This window comes from Sciurus carolinensis, chromosome 3 (genome assembly GCF_902686445.1).
Source record: "Sciurus carolinensis chromosome 3, mSciCar1.2, whole genome shotgun sequence".
Classification (NCBI taxonomy): domain Eukaryota; kingdom Metazoa; phylum Chordata; class Mammalia; order Rodentia; family Sciuridae; genus Sciurus; species Sciurus carolinensis.
The window spans coordinates 44,316,348-44,327,185 of NC_062215.1; the positions used below are offsets into that span (position 1 = coordinate 44,316,348).

General features: G+C 44.6%; 1 pseudogene; it reads right to left on the reverse strand.

Moving 5' to 3' along the window:
* Positions 1-2,332, reverse strand: part of LOC124979316 (pygopus homolog 1-like) — a 41,892-nt pseudogene extending 39,560 nt beyond the window's left edge.
* Between the last annotated feature and the right edge of the window lie 8,506 nt (positions 2,333-10,838).

Consider the following 10,838-nt stretch of genomic DNA (forward strand, 5'->3'; position numbering starts at 1 on the left):
CTTCTTGCCTCGTTGCTCTGGCCAGCAGACAGTCCAGTGCTGAGGGGCAGTGGTTCAGGAGGTGACCTTTTGTTATTCTTGCTCTTCAGGGACAGTTTTCATTCTTCTACCTTTTAGGGTCCTGTTAGCTCAACTCTGGATTTTCCTACTCACCCTTTATGAGACTGAGGGAATTCCCTTCTCTTTCTACTGTGATGGGAGTTCTCAATCATGAGACATTAATTTCTTAATGGCTTTGTTTCCATTTTTAATATAGAAACTTTGGTGTTTGTGTGTTATTGTGACTGGTGCTGATTCCTAAAGCAAAAATTCCAATCAGAGTCATTGATGATGCTGGAAGAAAGACTGCCATCATTGTGGTATAGAGACCATAGCTTGTTTATTATTGTTAATTGTGGTAGATACCATTGTAATGCTGTTGACTTGGTTATTAACTGTGCACATATGAAAGTTCTGGGGGTGGTGATGTGGCCAGGTAAGTCTCAGATGAGTCGGTGCCTTGTGTTAAATGTTTACTGTGGCTTAAAAATGGAAAAATGCTATTTTGATCATTTATTGAAAGACTGATAATGAATCAAGTAGTTAAACAATGTACAGGTGCTTATTGGTGATAACACAGAAAATTGTTTTACAATTAACATAGGGTACAAAGTGGACAACTATTTGAAAACACATGCCAGAGCCTTGGGTTGTTGTTCAGGAGCACAGTGTATGTTTAGCATGCTGGTGGCCCTGGGTTACACACCCAGCATCACACACACACACACACACACACACACACACTCACTCACTTGCCTCCCAGAAATCACAGATTATCTACCACTTCATCAAACCAATGCACACAAAGAGTACCCTTACTGTCTATTAGTTTAAAGAAGATGACAATGAGCACCTGTGAACTCATTACTCCACTTGAGAGAGCCCTGCAGCCTGGTGCCCTGGAATCCTAACCTAGACTTTCTCTAGCCTCTTTCTTCTCCCACAGAGGGTTTAAGTACCCTGAGAATTGTCCATTCTTGTCCTCATTATTCTTTACACTCTATGGTGAGAATGTGTTTCTTAGTGCTTTATGATTTTGCTTGGTTTGTTGTTATTACTATAAGTGATTTCTTGGGTACTCTTTAGTTGAGAATTATTGTTGAATTTTCCTACTCAGTGACATGGTGCTGGAAATTATTATTTTTCTCTGTTGTATGATCTTTGTGGTATAACTGTGACACACATGATTTATCTATTCTCCAGGCAGTAAATATAGAGAAAATTTAAATTTTCCAAATAATACTGCTTTGAGCAAGATGATTTTAGGTTTAAGGGCAGCCCTGACAACTCAGAGAGATCCTCAGCAAGTGGGTAAGATTCCATCTCAAATTCAAAAGGAAAAGAACCAGGAATGTAGCTCAGTGGTAAAGAACCACTGGATTCAAACAGCAACAAAAAAGATAAAAATAAAAAAAAATAATGAAATTAGACCTGTGTGGCATTTACCCTGTGAAGGAAACTTCATCAGTCCCCTTCCAACATCATGTGACCAGTGAAAAATTGGACTGCACTTATTTGAGAAATTCAGACTAGGCATATCAGAGGGCTAGACTGAGAGGGGTTTGCTGGGAGTAGCAAGAGGGGAGGGAGGAGGGAGTGGTTATGGATAACAAATTCAGGAATGTGTTCTTGAATTTCATAGTGGTGATTAGTGCACAGTTTAGAGACTGTACTTACTGCCAATAAAGTGAGTCTTTTAAAAACAAAAAACATCTTTAATATTATGAGAAGATAATTTGAACTAAGATATAAATACACAAAATTAATATAATAAAAAAAGAAATGATAGGAGAGGGTAAGGGCAGCACCATGTGGGGACAGGTGTAAGGGGGCACCTAGTGGGTGTTGCTGGCTGAGTGGCCAGCAGGAGGTGCTGTCCTGGAGCTGCCATTTCAGGTGTTTTCAGCTTCAGGTGTTTCACCACCTCCATCAGGTGGTGGAGGTGGTGGAATGAGAGGGGACCCTGTAGCTGCAAGAGGAGTAAAGGTTGTCAATTATCCATGTTCCTTCCAGGGAGAAAATACTTCCCACTGCATCACAGAACTCTGCACAGGAACCCCCTCCCACCACCACCACCTTTGGAAGTGTTCCCAGAATGCATGTAGACAATGATGGCTCTGCTGCTTATTGTTCCAGTCCTGCCTGTTTCTGGAAGATCTGCTCTGCATGTCCTGCCCCGTCCCATCCTCACATGCTCACAGCCACCACCTCAGACCTCTTCACCTTCAGCCTCTTCCTCCATGCGCTCTGGGTTTTCAATCAAGGCTCGGACTCCATGGCCTTGGTCCTCCATGTCAGGACCTATTACATAGATGTAACTATAGATGTTTGCAGATATACTATGAATTAGCTGTAAGCCCTGTAGTGAGGAGACCACTCTGGAAGGGAGGGGGAAGCAGCATTAGAAGCCTGGCCTTTTCTACCATGAGATCAGTTTTCTTGCATCCCTCTGTTCAGAGGATTAGGCTGAGATGCATGGAGGTACAGGGCCAGTTCCAGGACTCCCAACTGTATGTGGCACTGTCACCCTGGGCAGGGCTCACCTTACCCACATTAGTTCCATCTCCTGTTGGTTGCTGGATCTCAAGATGTTGGACCTGGAAGAGAGTAGTCATCCTGGAAGGTTGACTCCAGGGTGTCCTTTTCACTCTCCGGGAGTTTGCCTGGAACACACACAAAATTCTGGTATCATCCACCTCTGTAGCCACCTCTCCCATCTGAGGTGGAACATGGAGGAGGCAGAGTCAGTGTCCACCCTGTGACCCATCAGAAGTGTCTGGGGATGATGTTCAGTGCAAAATCCAAAGCCCTAAGGGTCTGTCCCAGAGGAGGAGAGAAGAGCCCCAGCAGAAGAAAGGCTAGCAGAGTTCAGAGAGGAATTTCCAAGAGAATAGTTAGAGTAGCAGCTTCAGGCTAGTTTGTGAGCTGACCAGAGATGGTAGCTCCATGCATTAGGAGCATTATCCCATGAGTCCTACCAGAACATCACCCTCTGGAGATGAGAAAACAGGCTCAGCCCAGACAGGAGGGTCCCAAGTTGAGGATGCCTAGAACATTATCTGTGGTGCTGTCAAAATTGCTCTAGGAGGAGATGAGGTCCAAGTGCCACAGTCCTGATAGGCTGAATGGTTGTGGGAACTGGGTTCACCTGGAAGTCGGTGAAGCCCAGAGAGACCCAGCCCCCAGCTCTAGAGTCCGGGATGTGTTTTTTGAGACAGCAAGTGACAGAGAAATGGACCAAGTGGCAAGAGTCCCCTGATATTTGGGCTAAACAGAGCCCTACTAATCCTGATGATGTGGAAGACTTGGAGAGTGTGTGGAAAGACAGTCAGGTCACTCCCATCTGGACACCTGGGTCTGGGAGTTACAGTCAGCTGAATGGTGGAAAATCATCAGACGAATGGAAGTGAAGAGTGTCAGTGTTGCTGTTGTGATGTTGCCATGGGGACAGTGAACTTGTGTGAGATCAAGACCAAGGCTGTCAAAGATGGTGGGGATGGGTGAGGAGCTGGTGCTCAGATCCTTATGGTTCAGGACTCTCCCCCTGAACTTTTTATGCCTACACAGAACACGGTCAGGGTGGTGTTTGGGCTTAGTGTCCCCCTCTGTTCTTCTCTCGGTCCTGGCTGTGGAGTCCCCTCTGCTCCCACACTCACCCTGAGGCCGAACTCCTTCCAACTGGTTCTTGCCCTGGCTCTTCCACCATTCTATTGGAGCTGAAGCCCCTCCTCCAGTTCCGTATGAGATCCGGCAGAGAGCAGGTAAACAGAGAACCTGGTAACTGGCAAGGAGCTCCAGGTCCTGCCTGAGCTCTGTTCAGGCTGTTTCTGCACCTTGTTTCCTTCTCCCAAACCTCATACAGACTCTGTGTCCCAGAGTTCTACCCTAGGAGGACAAGGGATGATACTGGGGGCCCAGAATGAACCCTGGACACTGCCAATATCCAACTCCCACCCTGTCCTGGCAATGACCATGACAGGACACGTGGCTTACCATCTCCGACCACCTGCTCCTGCCTGAGCTCCCTATTTCCCAAACTCAGCTGGAAGGCATTGTAGGGGTACTCATGGTGGTGGACTGTTGTGTGTTCATTTCCCCTGGGTTGATGAGTTTGGGGCCTTTTTCTTTTCCTGACACATGGTTAGAGGTGCTGGGAGTGGGAATGCAACCAACACCCCATTCTTTGTAACAAATTCTTCCTTTGGGGTGTTCTGGGGCTGGGACCTGGAGAAGGGGCCATGCATCCAGAGAGCAAGCTCTCTCTGTGGGTCCTCTTTGAACGTTGCCCCCTTGGTGTGCAAGAAAACATATTGGCTTGTGAAATGTATTTCACCAAATGAACTGGGGAGGAGGCTGTTGCTAAAATGTGGGTGTCTGGTTATGAAGTTCAAAGTTCTGTTTGAATCTATCACCAAGGAAAGGAGGCCATGTCTTGGGGTCCCTGACCTGATGCCTCCTTAAGATACAATTACATATGTGCCTCTAGGTTACTGTTGGGTCTCTTCCAGGACCATGACATGTTCATATGTATACACAGACATCCCCAACACTGTCCACTACATTCCTTGACAAGCCTGGGTGCAGCCAGGGTCCCAGACTGAGGAGACAGGCCTGGGTCTAGACCCAGATCTTTCTCCTATCCTCTCATGTGACCTTGGCCAAGTCATCGTGTCTCTCAAGTCTTCCCCAGTCTCCCACTGAACAGTGGGGTCATCTGAGCATCTGCTTCCTAGTGATGTCACCAGGCATATGTGGGATAGCACTTAGAAAACCTTTTGCCACCTGTGTGTAATGAACAGAAGTAGAGATTAAAATATAGCAACAACTGGAATGTCACATATAATGGAGCTAACAACTGGCCTAGTCTCCTTTTTTATGACTTTGTGACAATATCATTTTCCTTTCTGGCTGCCTTTTCTGTCTGCTTCAAGAGAGAGTTCAAATACAATTAGTACAGATATCCTCATCTCCCATGACCTTCCAGTTGCTTCCTATTGTCTTCAGATTCAGACCTAGGTACCCCAAACAGGCCCAAGTGCTGGGTATATTACTTAGCAGCTCCCAAATCCGGTCACCCTGGTGTGCACATCTGAGCAGTCCCCTCCCTTCAGTGTGACCTGGGTTTAGTGTCTCCCTTGTGACCTCTGGAACATGACAAATTTTCATGTGGTGACACCTCCAAGGTTTACTGATTAAATGACTGTGGCTAACATGTCACTCTCTCCTTTCTTGTTTCTTTCTTCTTCCTTTGGTGTCTTTTCTTGTCTCTCTCTCCCTGGGATCTCTGGTTCTGGGGAAGCTGCTGTTCTCTTCTGTGGCTCCTTAAGGAAAGGCTCATGAGTTTTAGGACAGAGATGGCAACAGATGGGGAGAAATGAGGCTTTGTTTTATCAAAGTCCTGGCAGTAACCCTGTGACTCAGTTCAGAAGCAGACCTTGCCATAACTGAGTCTCAGTTGAGAAAGTGGCCCCAGCCTCATGGGAGACATTTTAGAAGCCCTAGCAGAGACCTCCTGCACTTCTGATAAAAAAAAAAAACAAAACAAAACTGAGAGCACAAATGTTTGTTGTTTCATCTGCAATATTTGTGTTAATTCTTCAAACAGTGTTGGGTCACTGTACAGTCTGTCAGTGCCCAGAACCTGCCACAGCATGGTCCATCCACACTGCTCTCCTCCTGGGCTTCCTTCAGTCATACTGGCTGCCCTCCCACCTCCCCTCTAGATAGCTCACTTCTGTCTTTGAATCTGTCAACAGTTGATCCTCCCCCTGTGTGCAGGGTTGGATCCCACTTGGCTCCATGTCTAAGAGATGCAGCAGTGAGGCCCCTCTGTTGGCCTCATATAGTGACTTCTCCTCCCATAGAGCTCCTTTCTTCCAGTTCTATTACTCTAGTGCTTTGTCCCTTTATTTCTCCAATTTGAGTTCTTGCGGGGCAGGGACCATATTGGTCTCTTGCTTTGCAGTTCCCAAGCCTAACTCAGCACATGGAACAAGGTAAGTATTTGGGGCATTGTGATGGAATAAATGGAAGGCTCTTGGAAGTTCTTGAAACAGGTTCCTGTCACTGAGCTTCTCAGCTATTGGAGATGGATGCTCTTGAGTAGGAGGTACAGTTCTGTGTGGTGGCAGAGGAATAGCCCCAGAGAACTGTGGTGGTTCTTTCGGGCTGCAGATGCTCACTAGAGCACAGATGTCTCAGTTTTCCTCAGGTGGTTGTCACCATGCCCTGGTAGAGGAAAAACCACCACAGGAAACAGGGCTTTGCTTGAGTGACTCTTAGGCCTCAGTTTACAAAATGTCTGAAGACAAACTCAGGGCCTAAATGTTCCAGGGTCAATAGAGGGGCCTTCTCTTTTCCCTACTGGCCACAATGGCCCTAGAGTCCATTTACTTCCCAAAGCCTTTTCACCAGATTCAGGGGAAGGACCTTGATTCCAGTTCTACATGAGATTCTGAGACTCCAATAAGGTGGTCATTCCACCCGCTGAGGATGAGTTGTTCACAATCCACAATTCTGCTGTACCCCACTTTTGCCTTCTTATCTTCTGTCTTCCATGAAGTCCTCCAGTGGGCATAACACTTTTCTCAAAATCTAGAGCACAGTGACACAATCTCAGTAACTACAGTAATTCCACAGTAATTACAATCTCAGTAATCTGAGATTGGTGAGCCTGCAGGACCCTTGTGATGACCAACTCCAAGTTCCAAAATATGTAGGAAAGGAAACTGAGGCCTTCTTTCCTGTAGCCCCTCCTCCCAGGAAATTTGTTTTTGTCAAAAGTACCCAGGCTGCTGAATATAGGGCCCAGGACATGGTCTCCTTTTTCTGTCTTGGATGGTTTTCTCTTTGTTTTTTGGCTCTGCTGGGGATCAAAGCCAGGCTCACCCATGCCAGGAAGCATTGTGCCACTGAGCTACCCAGAACGACCCTAATTACTCTCTTTGGGATGGCCCAGATCCCTGGGCACCTGAGGAGCACCCCAAAAGTGAAATCCTGGCATCTCTCCCCCTTCCGTATTCACAGGCTGGGTGGGGTTGGGCAGGTCTGTGCGTCAGGGTCCCTTGTTACTGTCCTCCCAGGATGAATGCAGCTGCATTGTGCTTGGTTCAGCCTGTCCTTGTGCTCATAGCCTGTGTGAGCTACAGGCAGCATATTCATGAAAATAATGCCACACCACACATGCCAGGTCTCCCATCATTCCTGAAGTGTGAGAGCCATTTTTCCCGTCTCCTCAATATAAAAAACTGTAGTCAGCATCTCTTAGCCACAGGGACGTCAGGGGAGGAGTGGTCCCAAAGCAAATGTGAGGTGCTGTGATTTTTAGATGTGGGCTTGAATGGGACCAGGTGAGGCACCACATGCTCAGAAGCAGGCATGACATCCCCTGCCCTGTCTCTTGATCAGATGGGAGCATGTATGTACCAGGGGTGAGGAGAGTCTAGCTTGAGTTCACACAGGAGAAGCTGAGGCCTCAGATGGGATTAGACTTCCCCCCACTCATTAAATTCCACAAATCCCAGTATTGTATATGTTGTGCTTGTATGCTGACCTGGATAAGGGAACGACATAGTGCCACACAGCTCTGCTGGCTCCATGCAAGCTGATCTCCAAGTCTCCACAATAGTTTTGCTCACTTCTCATCAGCTGGAGCTGTGGTCACTCTTAGTGCCAGAGAGGTGAGGAATGACAACCATTTCATTTGGAGAACAGCTTGTCCTATAAACTGAATCTTAGTTCTGAAGAAATGGACAAAGTAAAAACCATGTGTTCAAGAGCAGACTTTTTCTAAACCTCCAGATAAAGGGAAGAGAATGGAGTCTTTGGGGCATGCTGGTCAGTGGTTTGTTACCAAACTAGGCCTGTTATGGTTTCCTCACAGTATGATCCTCCCTGAAACTGCAAGTTGCTCAAAGGAGATTTTCTTCATAAGGCAGCCAAGCCTGGTAGCCAGAGACCCCACACTCAAATCTGCCTCCCTGAATATAAGGATTGGGAATTTTTATGTGATAAGGAGCCAATAAAAGTTGATTCAAGGTGTAGGATTTAGGTGTCTGTATGCACAAACTACATGGTGCTTGATGGGACAGGTGTTCAGGGAATGGCTATGATAGCATGATCTGAGGGTGGAAGTTTTGGCCTTCTGACATCAAAATTCACCCATGGATCGCTTGTGCAGGCCCAAGTGAATGAGTCAGGGGTTCCAGTTGGTTTGAGCTAAACAAAAACATGCAAATTTTGAAAAACCATTTAGGCAGTTGTTAATATTGTGACCTGAATGGTTGAGTTGTTATATATAGTAAAGCTGGTGAGAGTTTTATATCTTTTAGCTCTGTGAATTGTAGAATTGGTGATAAAAGAGACAACTAAGAGCTTGTGAAATTAGAGTGTTTATACAAGTTTTCCTTCAGATTCATTGTAAGCAGAGCAAGGGAGTTGCCTCCCAATGTGTTATGTAGAGAGGAATGTACAAATTAGCAAGGTCGTGGAAAAATTAGTACATGTGAGGAAATGGTCAAGTATATAGTTAAACAAAAGGTAACTGGAAAGAATATCTTTCTTTGCACCGAATGTGTCAGGATGCTATGTAATAATAAATACTAGTTATGTTTGTTTACAAGAAATGCATGTCAACCAGCACAGTGAAGGAGGGCTGGCAGTAATTCATTTGGAGATGGTTACAAATTAAAACAAGGTATGATGGGCAATGTTAACATCAGACAAGGTGGACTTTAAGGTGTCAACATGTGATGTGATGTAGTGATGGAAAGCAAAGCTATAGCAGAAATAAAGCAGTCAGGAGCCTGCATGAAGTAAGCAAGATGATGGTGAAAATTTCCCAAAGCCAAAGCTACTGGAAATGTCAGGAACCTCAACAGAAACACATCAATAGGGAGGGGTAGTATCAATGCGTATCTCTGAGAATTAGTAAGGAGAGAATGAGCACCTTAGATTTAGTAAGTAGATTTTTGCTTATATAAACAGAAAACAGATTTCCCATGGAATCACAACAGAAATTAATTATAGATTCGATTACAAAGGAAACCTTAACCACTACAGAGAAGTAGAGGAAAAGCTGTATTTTTATCAAGATCTAATAAGATCAGTAATAAATATAGTGTGACCAATAAAATAGTGCTTGGATATTAAGAAACACTTCTGGAAAACACTTAGATTTTAATCTTTAGAAAATTGTCAGGCATATTCAGAAACTGTTGAGAAAGTAATGAAAATAAAAGCCCTTCATTCTCATACTCCTGGAACTTAAGCAAAACTCATTCAATGGGGAAATTAGACTTAGGTGGCTTCTATATTACTAGAGCAAGGCAAGAATAAATGGGCTTGCATGGCTTAAGTATCACAAGATACTAGTTGGAATTAATTGATGAAAATAAAAACAAATTAATGAACTGGGAAACAAAGATGTATTTACATTCACATATCAGAAAGGTGAGGCCTCCCACCACGGGTTGGCCTTAAGGAGGAAACCTCATTTCATCATGAGTTGTGCTTGCTTTGCAAAGGAAGAAGGGAGTAGCAGACACAGAGGAGATTCGGCATGAGAAAGGAGACCTAAGTACAAATCCAGAGCATGTATGGGAAAGACTCATTCCCCAGGCAGAGAAGGATGATAGAGACACACCAGTCAGTACTGTGCACCCATCAGGTTGCCTGCACCTATGACATGCTTGCAGCACCAGCCTTGAAGGAATGCATCTGGGAGCATCCAGGAAAATTAAAAATGCAAATATTCCTAGGAAACCTTACATAGGAATAAAACCATCAGGAAGTTCCAGGGTGCTTATGGAACATTGGGTCAAAACTGCTAGCAAATTGTTCTCCTATCAGCAGGAAAATTTAGGTGACATTCATGTTGCACATTACTAACCAGGAAAAGGAATGTATTAAAGCTGTCCAGCTACACTGGAGGAATTTTGTACACCCTGGTGGGGCACCAAAAGATGGAGAAAAGTGAATGTGATAAAACCCAATTTGTTAGGTGGGGGGTTTCTTCTTCTTGTTTTTCCTGTCTTCTGCTGAACCATTGATGTTATTGTCTTTGTTAGTCAGCTTTACATTACTGTATCAAATACCTGAGAGAAATCAAATTACAAAGAGTAAAGGTTTATTTTGGTTCATGATTTCAGATATTTCTGTCCATGGTCTGTTGACCCAGTGTTTTTTTCAGTATATCACAGCAGGAGTAAGTACCTGAGGAATCCTCTAACATTGTCAGTCCAGGAAGCAAAAGAGAAAAGAGGTGGGGTCATAATATCTCCTTCAATAGAATGTGCCTATTGAACTAAATTTTTTTTCATAGAGTACCATGTTCTGATAGCACCTCAGTCTGGTGATAAAACTGAAATGTTTAAAACACTTGGTCCTTTGCAGCACTTATCCAAGCCACAGCATTGGCACTGTCCACAGTGGTACCCACAGACCACCATAAGAAGACATCACAAGCTAGACCCCCTTTTTAAAATAATGACAATTTCCAATGTGTTGTGTATAATTTTGTATGTTATACAAACAGAAAAACATAGTAATAAATAGTGGAATATTCATGAGATGATGGTGTTGAGGAAGGAGCAAACTGAGTATGAGCAAAAGCCTGAGCTAAAACATGCATATTGGAGGTTTTAAAGATGGCAGAAGACAGGCGGTTGCTCTCCTGGCTGCTCCATAAAGTGAAACTAAGAAAGTAGACAGGGAGCTTTCCAGTGATGTGGGTGAACCAAAACCAAAACAAAAGCAAAAACAAAACCAAAACAAACAAACAAAACCCAAAATTCGGGGTC